The 17,109-nt window shown below is 48.8% G+C and overlaps 1 protein-coding gene and 1 long non-coding RNA gene across 5 annotated transcripts in view; one reads left to right on the top strand and one right to left on the bottom strand.

Annotated features, from left to right (window-relative positions):
• The window catches only part of LOC141157210 (probable ATP-dependent RNA helicase DDX60), a 1,123,923-nt gene that overhangs the window by 1,036,890 nt on the left and 69,924 nt on the right, over positions 1 to 17,109 (bottom strand). The window lies entirely within an intron of this gene.
• Positions 1 to 17,109, top strand: part of LOC141157231 (uncharacterized) — a 152,070-nt gene that overhangs the window by 71,915 nt on the left and 63,046 nt on the right. The window lies entirely within an intron of this gene.

Below are 17,109 nucleotides of genomic sequence, written 5' to 3'. Positions count from 1 at the left end.
CTTGAACCCGAACCTGTTGTAGTTTCCCATGTGGTATTGTCCCTAGCCTGTTCCCTAAGCCGCACTGGCGGTATCTGCCCCCTAAAGCTGCACCTGAACCCTGACACTGCTCCCTGCAGTACCTGAGCCTGAAACCGCACTGACAGCAAGTGAACCCTGACACCATTCCTTGCGGTACCTGAGCTTGAAGCCGCATTGGCAGCATCTGAACCCTGACATCACTCTGTGCAGTACCTGAGCCTGAACACTGAAGCCGCATCCGCGGTACCTGAATCTGAAACCGTTCTGGCGGTACTTGAGCCAACACCAGCATCTGCCCTGGACCTGAGTCATCTGAATGGAGTCCGAATCCTGTCCTGCCTGTGACTTCAAGCCCGTGTCCGTGTCTGCTATCCTGATCCCTGGAGTCTGCAGCTGCAGTACCGGTGACTGCCTATGAATGGTACTTGGTGGCTACCTGCAGCTCAAGCCTTATTCCACCATCAGGAGCTCCATTGAAAACCAAGTAGCCACTTAGCTACGCCCTTCCTAGGTAAGCCCAGCCCTGTGGCACAGGCCAGTTTCCTCAGGCCATGAACCCCGCTGATCCCCATGGCCTTTCTCACTCAGAGTTTTATCAAGAGTTCTGCCAGCGACATCGGCATGAGAAAATATTGTCTTGTATGCAGACAGTGGATGCTCGAATCCTAAGCAGTGCAGTGGGTTCCTAGAGCAGTGCATGCAGCATGGGTTATTGGTCCATCAGTTTCCCTCTGATCAGGTTAAATTGGGACTCCTTATGTCTTATCTAGCAGAAGAGGCCCTAGCATGGTTCAATCCCTTGTGGGAGAGGGGGGATCCTGTGACCATGGACCTTCAGGCCTTCCTGGTGGCCTTCCTAAAGGTCTTTGATGAGCCGAGTATTGAGTCTTCTGCTGCATCTTCCCTTTCCAGCTTTCAGGAGCCGACCAGAGAGTTGACGAGTGAGAGGTAACAGTCATGTCTGGCTCCGTCCTTCCAGAGACCGCTTGTTCTCCAGCCTTTTGAAACAGCTGCCCATACTGAAGCCATGCAAGTCACCCATGTTAGGCTGGATGAGCAGCAGCCGGAACGCAGCCGTGATAAGGGATTGTGCTATTGCTGCGGTTGTGTGGAACATCCCATCTGTCTTTGTCCTTTGTTCAAAAACTCCAAAGTCTTGGGTCTTTAGAAGAGGTTAGCCTTGGTAAGAGTATTCCCTCTCCACCTATGACTCTGACTGCATCTGTATCTTGTGATGACTCCGATTCGGCAGGGAATTTCTTGCTGCAATCCGTGGTTGATCGGTATCAGATACCCGTCCTACATCTCCAGAATCCGGTGAGGGTGTTATCTTGCAAAGGAAAAGTCCTATCCAACAACAGTTAAGTTGTTTCGGAGCAAGTAGAGCTCCAGATAGGAACCTTGTATACAGAGAACATCACCTTCTATGTGCTGTCTGGTTTATTTCATCCACTTGTCTTAGGTCTTCGGTGGCTGAGAACTCCTGAGCCCGTTATAGACTGGAGGTCTGGTGAAGTGCATCATTGGGGACATTTGTTTCATGAGAAGTGTTTGGTTGCTAATGTGTAGTTCGGCAGCCAGTGTCGCCATTTTCTCCTCCAGATCTGCTAGTCACCGGCTCGTTGTGTGCTGACGTCTCCGAAAGACGGGAAGCTGAGATGATAAATCCACACAGTCCCAATGATTGTTCCAATGACCTGTTCCCAGGAACCTCCTAGCCTCAAGCTCTTGAACACCAGTTTGAAGATGGATCCAGAGAAGGTATCTTCAGTTTTCAGGTGGTCGGACAAAGAGAACATCAAAGCGGAGGCACCTTCCAAGTCTCTACTATCCACCGACCAGGAGGAAGGACCTTAGTTTGCCTTTGAATTTTCCACGGTGGTAGCTGGTGTTGCCAGGCAAAGAAAGACATCGCAATTCAATGTTTCTGGTACTACGCCTGCTTTATCATACTCTGAGGATGTCTTGGTGGTGAGAAGCATCATGATCATAAAGAAGGTGAGAGAGGTAGCCTTTGTTCTAGTGGACTGGATAGAATGTGGCAGTACATGAATAAGAGTTTGGCTCTACTTCTTCTGCAGAAAGTCCTTTGCGGCTTGAAGAAGAGGGGGTGTAAGGTGGAGGATACTGTAACACTAATGCTGGTGCCCCTGAATGATCCCTCTTCCCTGCTAATCATCTCTGGGAACTCCTTCAAGATTGTTGGAAGACCATTTCCGTTGACTACCTCTTGAAGCTCATCAAGAGAATGCCAAGAGTGTACAAAGCAGTCATCAAAGCAAAAGGTGGCTACTTTGAAGAACCTAGAATATAAGACATATTTTCAGTTGTTACACACTTTTTTGTTAACTATATAATTCCACATGTGTTAATTCATAGTTATGATGCCTTCAGTGTGAATGTACAATTTTCATAGTAATGAAAATACAGAAAAATCTTTAAATGAGAAGGTATGTCCAAACTTTTGGTCTGTAGTGTATACATATAATTCGTGACTCCACCTGTGGTATGCGGCTATATGGGGCCGTCGCTGCGGTGCAGATCCTCTGAGGCTGATGATGACGCAGCAGAGTTGGTTCAGCTCTCCACAGGCAGAGCTTAGCTCCAGGGCAGGAAATGGTGATGTTATAGATGTTGCTGTGCAGTGTAGTGCAGGGGATGGCGCAGTTAAGAATCAGTCCACAACTTAATAGCGGTTTCCTCTTATCTTTACTTGCGGTGGTTAGGCAGACCGGGGCACAGGTACTAGCTGGTAGTAGAGGTTCGGGCGGCCTGGAAGCAAGTTGGGAATCCACCTCGCCAGGTGAAGTTGGAGGCCTTCCCTTTGCGCTAATCTCTTTGGCCCTGCTGCTTATAGCTGTGCTGTGGCCCTCTTCCCTGAGTAAAATGTCTTTGTGCTCACCCGTATGGCAGGCAGTTTGGGCCTTCCTGGAGTGTCGCTTCCACGTGGCGGTGCTGGGCCCTATGTGCTGCTGAGCCTCCGGGCGTCTGATGGAGCCAGTAGACCTGCAGTTTCCTGCCCTCCGGTTTCTGCTGCTGGGCCTTCAGTGCCCCACAACCTCGGACTCCGATGTCCGGTTCTTCTACGCTCCTCTCTGGGGTGAACTGCCGTGCAGCTCCACTCCCCAGGTCTTTTCTCTTCGCTGTCCTGTATTCAACTCCTCTCACTAACTCTAACTAACCCTGCCTCCAGATCCCAGTTGCTAAGGGGAGGAGCTCCCCTTGCTGGTCTGGAGCCAGGAAAGTGTTGCATGCTAGTATACCTGACTAGGGGACCCCTACTTGCTTCCAGGCATGGCATCACCTCTTGTGAGGGAGGCAATGCCACTGTGGCAACCAGACCCCTGGGGTACCACATTCCCCCCTAGTTAACTTCAGTACTCCCGGACTGAGGATACCTTTTTGAATTAAAAATTAACAATTCACATTACAAATAGTTTACAAAGTCAAAAATTACAAAAACCCAGCCAAAAATTTATAGCAGTCACTGCGGCGCTTAGTCTTTACGCCACAATCCGGGGATTGTCTTTTTCCGGATAATTGAAATTTGGCTGGTGGGAACCGCTTCAACCCACTTTGTGTATCGTCCCTGGGCGTGGCTTCAGGGCACTCTGTCGTTGGGCCTGGTCTTCGGCCATGCCTGCGGTTTATTTTCAAGGCCACTTACTAACTATTTTCAATATTGTCCTGACCACACCTAGTCCTATGGTCCAATTGTCCATAAATTTAACAAATATATATATTCAGGATTATTTAACGGTTACAACTATATATAACATACACTTTAGTTCCTCCAGCCGGCAGGGAACTGACCTTTAGTACTTCGGGTCGATCTATGTAGTACATTTGTTGTCACTGACCTACACTGGTCCCTAGTGTCTACCCCTGGTGTGATGGATTCAGTGTGAACTACACTACGGGTAGTCTGAGGTAACACCGGTAGGCTGGGTAATCTCCTATGAATTCTTTGACTCACCCTGGGTACAACAGGTTCACTGCTAGCAGAGGGTAATCTGCTGCTGATGAAACATCTGTCTCTGGGGCAGATTGGTCTCTCTGCTGTTCCGGAGCCTCTGCAGCTTCCTGTGAGGCCGCTTGGAGAAAGGTCAGGACCGGTACCACAATTGCTCTATTCACCTGCGTCCAAGACTGGGGAAATGCTCCAAGGACTGTCTGGACCGTTTCTTCCACTTTTTCTGAGGGCTGTCTTGGTCTTCTTCTTTGTGTTTCAACTGTTCAGGGCATTTCTTCAGATGATCTTTTGAGACTGCCGCTGAAGTTTCCCCTCCATCTTTACTGATGAGGCACACTTTGGTGTTATCGTAATTCGAGGGTAGGCCGGTGTATGGCTCAACCTCCCACTGGTCATCTAATTTATGGACTCGTCTCTTCCTCTTAAGTACCTGTTCTCCAGGTGATAAGGGAACTGCAGGTGCGTGCTGATTGTAAGTTTTCTCCTGCTTCTGTCTCGCCTGGGACAAACTTCTCTCCACACATTCTTGTACCTTGCGGTATTGTAGCTGCTGCTCTGTATCCCAATCTGCATCTGGTGATGTCGTCTCTGGTGATAAAACTCCCATGTCTAAGTCAATGGGTAGCTTGCCAGGTCTTGCCCTCATCAGGTAGGCGGGTGTACAGTTGATGGAGTTCACCGGGATGTAGTTATATAGGTCCACCAAATCTGGTAACTTCTCTGGCCACAGGCTACGTTCTGCAAGGGAAAACATCTTCAACAGGTCTATTACCACCTGGTTCATTTTCTCGCACAACCCGTTGGTCTGGGGATGATACGGCGTCGTCCTTATTTTCTTGCAGCCGTACAAGTTACAGAATTCCTGGAACACTTCTGCTTCAAAGGCTGGACCTTGGTCGGTCAGCACTCGTTCAGGGTAACCGTGCGGGCGACAAAAGTGTTGTTGAAACGCTTTGGCTGCCGTCTGAGCCGTCTGATCTTTCACTGGCACTACTACCAAGAACCTGGAGTAGTGTTCTACTATGGTGAGAGTGTAGACATAGCCTGACCGGCTTGGGGCTAGCTTCACGTGGTCCAAGGCTACCAGTTCAAGTGGTTGTTTGTGTAACATCCCTGGCGGCGTGCTTGCATAGTGCACCACTTCCCACTATGCAAGACCGCAATCTTACCTGTCAGTCCAGCCTGCAAACCTTGCTCCAGTTCATGCTGTGTGCATGTCTCTTGACTGACTGCTTAGGGCAGCGGCCCGGTTACTTCCTGATTCTTATAGCTGCTGTAGGCGCACCCCTAATGCGTCTCCAGCCTATTGCTGTGAGTCACTGGATATTTAAACCCCCTCCACCCAGAAGGAGGTGCCTGAGCAACACTAACATTCAGTGTGCTCCTTGACTCTGAAGTTGCCAGGTCCAGTTCTGCTTCTTGTCTGTTTCCGCCTCTGGGGGCTGTATACCCAGACCTGTTATCTGTGACTTCTAGTCTGTTTCCGCCACTCTGGGGGCTGCATTCCAAGATCTATTATCTTTGACTTCTAGTCTTTTTCCGCCACTCTGGGGGCTGAATACCTAGGCTCGTTCCTGTATCTCGTTGCAGTGTTTATTCCTGTCTGTACTGTCTCTTAACCTGTTTCCTGTTTGTCTCTATGTCCGTACCTTCTCTTTACCTGCAGTATCTGAACCTACACCTAACTCCAACTCGTTGTCTCTGTACTTCTGTTTGTGAGTTTTGTGTCCACTCGCTACTTCATTGTAAGTACCTTGTGTGTATCTGGTTCTGCTCGTTCTGTTTCCCTGCCTCCGTATCTTCCTCCTGTGTTCTAGCCATCTTCCTGTATTTTCCAGTCTGTTCCATGTGAACAGAGCCCTGTCCTCTCTGCCTGCACCTTCAGCCCTGTTCGGCTCTGCTTGCTCACCGCGCCAGCGGTTTCTCTCTGCTCTGATTTACCCACCGCTCCAGCGGCGTCTCTCTGCTCTGCCTTGTCCACAGCACCTGCGGTTTCACTCTGCTCTGCCATGTCCACCACACCTGCGGTTTCGCTCTGCTCTGCCTTGTCCACCGCACCTGCGGTTTCACTCTGCTCTGCCTTGCCCACCGCTCCGGCGATTCCGCTCTGCTCTGCCTTGTCCACCGCACCTGCGGCTTCGCTCTGCTCTGCCTTGTCCACCGCACCTGTGGTTCCGCTCTGCTCTGACTTGCCCACCGCTCCGGCGGTTCCGCTCTGCTCTGCCTTGTCCTCCTCTCCGGCGGTTTCGCTTTACTCTGCTTGTCTACCGCATCTATGGCTCTGTACCTATCTCCCAGTCTGTACTGGACCCTATCCAGCCTGCGCTCCAACCTGCTAGTACCTCCCTATCTGCATACCTGCCGTGCTTGCCAGTGCCCACCTGTCTGCATACCAGCCGTGCTTGCCAGTGCCCACCTGTCTGCATACCAGCCGTGCTTGAGAGGTGCCCACCTGTCTACATACGAGCCGTACTTGCCAGTACCCACCTGTCTGCATACCAGCCGTGCTTACCAGTATCCACCTGTCTGCATACCTGCCGTGCCTGCCAATACCCACCTGTCTGTATGCCAGTCTAACCTGCCTGTTCCTGCATTCCCCGGTGTGGGTCAACAACTGTGACCGGGGTCTGACCTGGAGTAGCACCTGGTCCATCTGCTCGGTTCCTCCTTGGTTCACGGAGTCGACTAAGCCGCCGTGCGACCTTGGTCGGATCGGGTTGATACTTAGTTACGCCCCTCCAGGCACTCCTCGGTTCATGGTACAGTGGGATCACTAATCACACTCACGCCAGTCAGTCCAGGCACGAGCGTAACAGTTTGGTGATTATGGGCTACAGGGGAGCCCTCTGGTTGTCACTGTCTTTCCGTCTCAGGTTGCATGGACCATATTCTCGACACCATCTCTCGATTGCTTTGCTCATGCCAACCCAGTAGAATCGCTCACATAGCAGGACTTCCAACTTCTTCCACCCAAAGTGTCCTGCACCATCGTGGTATGCTTCTAAGACCATTGGTGCATTCCACCTCGGGACTACCACCTGCCAGACCAGTTCGTGTGTCTGGGAGTTGATACTTCTTCGACACAGCTTTCCCTCGTAGATAAACAGTTTGCCCTTCTCCTTCCACAACTGTTGGGCCTCCTGTGGAGCATCTGGATCAGGGTACGAGTCAGCTTGTGTCAGCAACTCCTTTACCAGGCGGACAGCCGGGTCGCTATCCTGCGTCTCTGCCCATCCATGGTGGCTGGGTTGAACGTGGCCTCTCTGTTGGTGGAGCGCTTGTCTCTCACACAGTGGGAGCACTGGGTCACCCCGTGAAGATGGAAAGCTGGTAGCTCTATCTCCTCCAGATCTTCCGGGTCTTCGCCCCCATCTGGCAAGTTGGGCATCCTGGACAGCGCATCAGCTGTCGTAGTTAAACAGTCGGGCTATCCATCGTTGCTCTAGGGCACCAAGCTTCCAGTCTCCAGGTGCGACAGTCTGTGAAGACTGTAAATCTGGAGGAAGCGAGGTAGTGTTTGAAGCACTCTGTTACAGCCCAGACTATAGCTAAAAACTCCAACTTGAAGGAACTATAGTTGTCGGGGTTCCTTTCGGTAGGACGGAGCTTCCTGCTGGCTTAGGCAATCACTCTCTGTCTGCCCTGCTGTACCTGGGACAGCACCGCTCCCAGTCCCACGTTGCTGGCATCCGTATGGAGTATAAAGGGTTGGCCATAGTCGGGGTAGGCCAGGACTTCGTCTCCAGTAAGAGCCATTTTCAGTCGAGTGAAAGATTTGTCTTCTGGTTTACCCCATTTGAACGGAGGTTTCGGGTTCTTGGCCTTCTTGGACTGGCCCACTAAGAGGTCCTGCATGGGTGCCGCTATCTTGGTGAAACCCTTGATGAATCTCCAGTAGTAGCCTACCAGCCCGAGTAACTGCCACACTTCATTGATAGTGGAGGGTCTTGGCCAGTCCTTGATCACAGTGACTTTTTCAGGGTCTGGTGCTACACCTTTGGCGCTTACCACATGACCTAGGTACTGCACCTTGGGCTTTAACAGGTGGCACTTAGACGGCTTTACTTTCAGGCCATAACCAGATAGGGCTTCGAACACCTCGGCCAGGTGCTCCAGGTGGTCTTCATATGTCTTTGAGTAGACGATTACGTCGTCTAGGTACAGCAGGACGGTTTCAAAGTTTTTGTGTCCTAACCAACACTCCATTAATCACTGGAAGGTTCCTGGGGTGTTGCAGAGCCCGAATCGCATGCAGTTGAACTCGCTGAGGCCCATTGGCGTTGTAAATGCGGTCTTTTCTCTGTCCGCCTCTGCCACAGGAACCTACCAGTACCCACTGGTCATATACAAAGTGGAGAAATAGTTAGCTGATCTCAATGCTGCTAATGATTCCTCAATTCTGGGTAATGGGTAGGCGTCCTTATGTGTAATGCGGTTAATCTGCCTGTAATCAACACACATCCTCATTGTACCATCTTTCTTTCTGACGAGGACTAATGGAGCTGCCCAGGGGCTACAACTATCTCTGATCACCCCAGCCTCCTTCATCTCCCTTAACATTCCTTTGGCACATTGATAGTGAGTTGAGGGTACAGGCTGGTACCTCTCTTTAATAGGCGGATGATCTCCCGTGGGGATATGATGTTGGACCCCTTTTACCTGCCCAAAATCTAGTGGGTGTTTGCTGAAGACACGCTCATATTCTTGGACCACCCGGTATACTCCATGCTTTTGGTGCAAAGGGGTGGAGTCAGTGCCCACTTGTAGCTTCTGACACCAATCCTCCATCTGCCCCTTGGAGCCATTATCCTCCGCCGTTTTGGATGGAGACAAGGGTTCCACTGTCTTTATTGCGTTGTTACTGACAGTGAATAGCTTAGCAAGGGTAGCATACCGGGGTAAATGGACCTCTTTCTCCCCACAATTCAGGATGCGTATCGGTACTCTCCCCTTGCGGACATCGACTACACCCCTGGCTGTCAAGATGGTGGGCCTACTATCAGAGTGCATGGGTTCTACCAGGGCCTGATAATCTTGACCCCTGAGACCGATTGCTGCCCGACACCATATTAACATTTCACTCCTAGGGAGCATTGCAATGGGGAATGGATCACTCATTCTGACACTGCCAACTTCTCCACCAGACAGCTCTACCTGTTGTCTTTTCATCAGGGCTCTGATTTCCTTCTGCAGAACTCGCTGCTGACTGGAACTGGCAGTCTCTGCGACCTGTTGCAACAAATGAATAATTTCCCCAAGACAATTCTCTATCACATTGGTGCCTATAGTTATCATAGGATGACTTTCTCGGCGATCAATATCAACAATAATCATTCCTTGTGATGGCAATTCTACTCGGCCAACTTTTATGGTCACCTCTTTATACCCCACCTGAGGCAAGGACTGACCATTGCTGGCATAGATGCTAAGATGTTCATCTGGACTGCGGGTAATGTCTGAGTCAGTCCAGTATAGTTTATAAAGGATATATGGCATCGTTATCACCTGGGAACCCGTGTCCAGCAACTCATTCATCGGGATGCCATCAAGCACAACAGGCAGGATCGGGCGTCCTTCCACGTACTTGTCTCGCCAGCTTTGTGGGCCTGGTCGTCTTACTCCTGGGGATTGTCCCTCTGCCCTAGGGGTTGCTCGTTTAAATTACAGAATCTTGCGTAGTGCCCTGCCTTTTGACAGCGGCGGCAGATGGGTTGTCCGTCCTGGTCATAGCGATCGCTGTTCCTCCTTCTGGTCAGTGGAATTCTTCTCTGTCATCGCCACGGGACGTCATCTGGACTGGAAGCCAGCTGGATCTTTTCCTTTGGAGACACTTGCATGGCCTGCACGGTTTTGGTTAGTGTAGCCACACTTTTGGTCAGCTCCTGGACCTGAAGGCGTAGGTCTGCAGACGAGTCATTATCTAGGGTCTGCGCGTCAGCCTCCACAGGTGCTGGGGAAAAGGACGCCACCTCCTGGTGGTAGGTGATAGCTGGGCGCCAGAGGGATGCAGTGCCACCTGGGGTTGGTTCTCGTAGCACCCAGATGGCTCGGTCTTTAAATTGCGCAAAGTCCAGATCACGGTTTTGCAGAGCCATAATGCACAGCTGTGTCCGGTGAGCGTTAGACAGGAGTCCCTCGATAAACTGCTCAGTTAGCAATCTGTCCTCGTCTCGCACACTGTCGGGGTCTACCTGTTTAATGGCCCGCAGCGCTTCCTGCAGGTTTAGAGCATAATCCCGTATACTGTCCCGCACCCTTTGTTTGCACCCGTAGAACTTCATCTTAATCTCTGCTGTTGTGTGGGTGTCAAAGGTATCCTTTAACCGGGCCAGTATTTCCTTAACAGTGCTTTTGTCCCTGCTCGGCCAGGACTTCACCTCTCTCTGGGCTGCACCGATTAGCTGGCCTATAAGGATGCTGACTTTCTGCTCCTCAGACAGGGGGTACACTTGGAACTAACTGCGCAGTCTCTCCTTAAATTCGCTCAGGCAGTGCGACTCCCCTGAGTACTGGGGCAACCACGCCGCCCCTGGTATATATGGCATTGATAACGGCATTACAGTGGCGGCAGCCGCGCCCGCATCCTCTCCCAGGTTGGGCATCTTCCTTCCCCCTAGTGAACCTCAGCCAGGTCCTGGGTTTCTGCTGGCGTACCAGTCTGCTGCTCTGCAGGTCACTGTACAGCTGCACTCTTGCTGCACAGCTTCTCACACTTGTATTGTATTCACAGGGCTCCAGCAGCTGGATAGATGGGATCACACAGCCCTCTGCAGGGGGAGGCGACAATCTCCCCCCTCAGTCTGATGCAAAGGGGAAGGCTGGCACCTTTCAGCCTGAGTGACAGACAACTCTGGTACAGTCTATGCTAGTGGGAGGGGCCTATTTTGACGCCAATTCTGAGGCTCCGCCCACGATGGGACACCCCACATATCATTAACTCCGCATGTGCTACAGTAATGGCTGCAGTTTATACAGTTATACACAGTCTTTGTGGAACACAGGACCCGGTTATACCAGGCTTCGTGAATCCTGTTCGTGACGCCAAGTTGACGCGTCCCCTGGGCCATGGGGTACTCAGTAGCCCGGCCGGTCGATGCTGGGGGATGTCACAGTGGCAGTGACCCGGTTCGTGACCCAAGGCGGTCAATAAAAGGGGAGGTTGAGAAAAGAGGAATTAAAGTTTTTATATATATATATAATTTGTGACGCCACCTGTGGTATGCGGCTATATGGGGCCGCCGCTGCGGTGCAGATCGTCTGGAGCTGATGATGATGATGATGCAGCGGAGTTGGTTCAGCTCTCCACAGACAGAGCTTAGCTCCAGGGCAGGAAATGGTGATGTTATAGTTGCTGTGCAGTGTAGTGCAGGGATGGCGCAGTTAATAATCAGTCCACAACTTAATGGCGGTTTCCTCTTATCTTTACTTGCGGTGGTTAGGCAGACCGGGGCATGGGTACTAGCTGGTAGTAGAGGTTCGGGCGGCCTGGAAGCAAGTTGGGAATCCACCTCGCCAGGTGAAGTTGGAGGCCTTCCCTTTGCGCTAATCTCTTTGGCCCTGCTGCTTATAGCCGTGCTTTGACCCTCGTCCCTGAGTAAAACGTCTTTGTGCTCACCCGTATGGCAGGCAGCTTGTGCCTTCCTGGAGTGTCGCTCCCACGTGGCGGTGCTGGGCCCTATGTGCTGCTGAGCCTCCGGGCGTCTGATGGGGCCAGGAGACCTGCAGTCTCCTGCCCTCCGGTTTCTGCTGCTGGGCCTTCAGTGCCCCACATACTCGGACTCCAGTGTCCGGTTCTTCTACGCTCCTCTCTGGGGTGAACTGCCTTGCAGCGTCACTCCCCAGGTCTTTCCTCTTCGCTGTCCTGTATTCAACTCCTCTCACTAACTCTAACTAACCCCGCCTCCAGATCCCAGTTGCTAAGGGGAGGAGCTCCCCTTGCAGGTCTGGAGCCAGGAAAGTGTTGCATGCTAGTATACCTGACTAAGGGACCCCTGCTTGCTTCCAGGCATGGCATCACCTCTTGTGAGGGAGGCAATTCCACTGTGGCAACTGGACCCCTGGGGTGCCACACATTCACATGGTTCATGCTCCAATAAAGGGAAGGAGAAGCCCGGTTTGAAGATTATTTTTGTGTTACTGTGTCTGACTGCATTGATGTATTCACAACCTCAAACAACATGGAATGTATTCCTGTTTTTCAGTGCAGTATTTGGTAAAGTGAATGGTGTCATCAAAAAATACAACTTGTCCTGCAAAAAAAACAAGCCATCATATGTCTATGTCAATGGGAAAATAACTTTATGGTTCTTGGAGGAAGAGTAGGAAAAAAAGCACAAAAAAAAAAAATTTGTCTGGTTGGGAAAAGGACCAGTTAGCATATTCAGGATGCCTTCACTCAGGGTGGGACTGGACTGGCGGGGTACCGGTGAAATGCCCGATGGGCCACAGAGAAAGAAGAAGGAGAGGAGGAGGAAAAGAAAATTACCACGGCCGGCGTCACCACCCGGTGCATCCAGGTAAGTACTGGGGCCCCAGGGTAAAGAGACACCGACACGCTATAGGGCCCATGAGTTGGGGGAGGGAGAGCCCCAACCTCTCTCCTCAAATACTCACCTCTCCTCATTCCCCGCAGCTACAGTGACGTCAGCGTCTTCTGACTCTGACATCTCAGGGCAGAGGGTGAAGTGACGTCACTACCGTGCGTCCTCTGCTCTGAGCACTGCAGAGTCAGAAGGCATGCTGAGTATACCGGACCTGCAGGGAACAGGAGTGGTGAGTATTTGATTTTTTTTTATGTATGCAGCATCATATGGGGGTCAATATACTGTATGCAGCACCATATGGGGGCCAATATACTGTATGCACCACCATATGGGGGCCAATATACTGTATGCAGCATCATATGGGTACCAATATACTGTATGCAGCATCATATGGAGGCCAATATACTGCATGCAGCATCATATGGGGGCCAATATACTGTATGCAGCATTATATGGCGCCAATATACTGTATGCTGCATCATATGGGGGCCAATATACTGTATGTACCTTTATATTGGGGCCAATATACTGTATGCAGCACTATATTGGGCCCATTATATACTGTATGCAGCATTATATGGGGCCCGTTATATACTGTATGCAGCATTAAATGGGGACCATTATATACTGTATGCAGCATTATATTGGGCCCATTACATACTGTATGCAGCATTATATTGGGCCCATTACATACTGTATGCAGCATTATATTGGGCCCATTATATACTGTATGCAGCATTATGTGGGGCCTGCTATATACTGTATGCAGCATTAAATGGGGCCCATCATATACTGTATGCAGCATTAAATGGGCCCCATTATATACTGTATGCAGCATTATATGGGCCCCATTGTATACTGCATGCAGCATTATGTGGGGCCCATTATATACTGTATGCAGCATTATGTGGGGCCCATTATACTGTATGGTGCATTGTGTGGGGCCCATTATACTGTATGGTGCATTGTGTGGTGCACATTACACTGTATGGTGCACTGTGTGGGGCCCTTTACACTGTATGAAGCATTATATGGGGCCCATAATACTGCATTGAGGAATATATGGAGTACATAATACTGTATGGAGCAATATATGGGGCCCATAATACTGTATTGAGCAATATATGGGTCACATTATACTGTATGGAGGACTATGTGGTGCCCATAGTACAGTATGGAGGACTATGTGGTGCCTATAATGCTGTGTGGAGGACTATGTGGTGCCCATTATACTGTATGGAGGACTATTTGGTTCCCATAATACTGTATGGAGGACTGTGTGGGTCCCATTATTCTGTATGGAGGACTGTGTGGTGCCCATAATTCTGTATGGACGACTGTGTGGTGCCCATAATTCTGTATGGAGGACTGTGCAGGGCCCATAATTCTGTATGGAGGATTGTGTGGTGCCCATAATTCTGTATGGAGGACTGTTTTTGCCCATAATACTGTATGAAGGACTATGTGGAGCCCATAATTCTGTATGGAGGACTGTGTGGTGCCCATAATTCTGTATGGAGGACTGTGTGGTGCCCATAATTCTGTATGGAGGACTATACTGTCCGGTCTAAAATGAAAACTTTTGAATCCCCCCAGGACATGCATTGTGTGGTGCAAAAGTTCTCCGGTTTCTGAGCTCTTGTAGAATTTACAATAGATATCACTCATTTAATGTAAGAAGTAAGTGAAATCTTTGGCCTTGTACTATATCTACAGTATATTTCTCTGCAGTATCTATGCATCATGAATCGTGGTATGTGTTAAAGGGGCCCATTGAGACTCTTTCGCCCTGCAGAGCCGGCCCTGGTGACGATGCACATCAAGATGAATGCTGGGTGCAACTGTGACAGGGTGATCGGCTCTGTGACAGGCCGCACGCTGACGTCGCATAGCAGTTACGTTAAATGGCCGCCGGCTGTGTATAATGTAATCGATGGTCACTGTATTACCTGTACACTATTTACAGAGCTCCCGTGTATAATGTCACCGGTGATCACAGTATTACTTGTACACTATATACAGAGCTCCTGTGTATAATGTCACTGGTGGTCACTGTATTACCTGTATATACCTGTATTACAGCATATACAGTATATGCTGAAATGTCACTGGTGATCCTTGTATTACCTGTACACTTAAACTATATACAGAACTCCTGTGTATAATGTCACCAGTGGTAATATTAGTGTTATTAGTATTGTGGTTTTTATTAATGATCAGTATTTGTATTATTCAGTCACTATGAGGTGGTAAAATATGAACTGCTCTTGGTGTGGGGGTATTTGTTCCTTGTACACTACCATTCAAAAGTTTGGGGTCACCCAGACAATTTTGTGTTTTCCATGAAAATTCATACTTTTATTTATCAAATGAGTTGCAAAATGATTAGAAAATATAGTCCAGACATTGACAAGGTTAGAAATAATGATTTTTATTAGAAAGAATAATTTTCTCCTTCAAACTTTGCTTTCGTCAAAGAATGCTCCCTTTGCAGCAATTACAGCATTGCAGACCTTTGACATTCTAGCTGTTAATTTGGTGAGGTAATATTGAGAAATTTCACCACATGCTTCCTGAAGCCCCTCCCACAAGTTGGATTGGCTTGATGGGCACTTTTTGCATACCATACGGTCAAGCTGCTCCCACAACAGCTCAATGGGGTTGAGATCTGGTGACTACGCTGGCCACTCCATTACAATACCAGCTGCCTACTTCTTCCCTAAATAGTTCATGTATAATTTGGAGGTGTGCTTTGGGTCATTGTCCTGTTGTAGGATGAAATTGGCTTCAATCAAGCGCTGTCCACAGGGTATAGCATGGCGTTGCAAAATGGAGTGATAGCCTTGCTTATTCAAAATCCCATTTACCTTGTACAAATCTCCCACTTTACCAGCACCAAAGCAACCCCAGACCATCACATTACCTCCACCATGCTTGACAGATGGCGTCAGGCACTCTTCCAGCATCTTTTCAGTTGTTCTGCGTCTCACAAATGTTCTTCTGTGTGATCCAAACACCTCAAACTTTGATTCGTCTGTCCATAAAACTTTTTTCCAATCTTCCTCTGTCCAATGTCTGTGTTATTTTGCCCATATTAATCTTTTCCTTTTATTAGCCAGTCTCAGATACGGCTTTTTCTTTGCCACTTTGCCCTGAAGGTCAGCATCCCGGAGTTACCTCTTCACTGTAGACGTTGACACTGACGTTTTGCGTGTACCATTTAATGAAGCTGCCAGTTGAGGAGCTGTGAGGCGTTAATTTTTCAAACTAGAGACTCTAATGTACTTGTCTTGTTGCTCAGTTGTGCAGCGGGGCCTCCCACTTCTCTTTCTACTCTGGTTAGAGCCTGTTTGTACTCTCCTCTGAAGGGAGTAGTACACACCGTTGTAGGAAATCTTCAGTTTCTTTGCAATCTCTCGCATGGAATAGCCTTCATTTCTAAGAACAAGAATAGACTGTCGAGTTTCACATGAAAGTTCTCTTTTTCTGGCCATTTTGAGAGTTTCATAGAACAAACAAATGTAATGCTCCAGATTCTCAACTAGCTCAAAGGAAGGTCAATTTCATAGCTTCTCAAATCAGCCAAACCATTTTCAGCTGGGCTAACATACTTGTGCAAGGGTTTTCTAGGGTTTTCTAAACATCCATCAGCCTTCTTACACAGTTAGCAAACACAATGTACCATTAAAACACTGGAGTGGTGGTTGTTGGAAATGGGCCTCTATACACCTATGTAGATATTGCAATAAAAACAAGACATTTGCAGCTAGAATAGTCATTTACCACATTAACAATGTATAGAGTGTATTTCTGATTCATTTAATGTTAGCTTCATTGAAATAAAATGTGCTTTTCTTTCAAAAATAATGAATTTTCTAAATGATCACAAACTTTTGAACGGTAGTGTATGTGGTATTATTCTGTCACTGTGGTGGTAATACCTGGTGTTAATTGCCTGTATGTGGTATTATTCGGTCACTATGTGGTGATAATATGTAGTCTGGTCACGGTGTGTCGGTATTTATCCCTTGTATGTGGTGGTATTGGTCTTGGTATAGTGGATTGTGTTGTGTATGGCGGCCATTTGTTCTCTCTGATATCAATAAGGGGAAGATTCTTGATTTCAATAGAGATTAAATACTTGGATGTTTAAACCCCTCTCTGTCCTGTGACTATTACACAGTAACAAGTTATTATTATTATTATTATTTATTATTATGCACTTACATGTGTTCTATGGTGAAAACAAGTAATCACCTATCCTAAGGCCATGTTCACACATTCAGTATTTGGTCAGTATTTCACATCCGTATTCGTAAGCCCAAACCAGGAGTTGGTGATGAATGCAGAAGTGGTGACGAGTTTCTATTCTACTTTTCCTCTGATTGGTCCACTCCTGGTTTTGGCTTACAAATACTGATGTAAGATACTGACCAAATACTGAACGTGTGAACGTTGCCAAAGGATAAGTTATTGATTGGTGGCGGTCTGACTGCTGGGACCTGCATCGATCTGCAGAATGTGCAACTTTTATCCCCATTAGTTTGAAGCGGCATGTACGTCTCGACAACT

This window comes from Phyllobates terribilis, unplaced genomic scaffold (genome assembly GCF_046119375.1).
Source record: "Phyllobates terribilis strain yellow unplaced genomic scaffold, ASM4611937v1 Scaffold_1__5_contigs__length_1240528914, whole genome shotgun sequence".
In the NCBI taxonomy this organism is placed as follows: domain Eukaryota; kingdom Metazoa; phylum Chordata; class Amphibia; order Anura; family Dendrobatidae; genus Phyllobates; species Phyllobates terribilis.
Note: the sequence above shows the minus strand (reverse complement) of the source record. Positions and strands in the feature narration are given on the sequence as shown.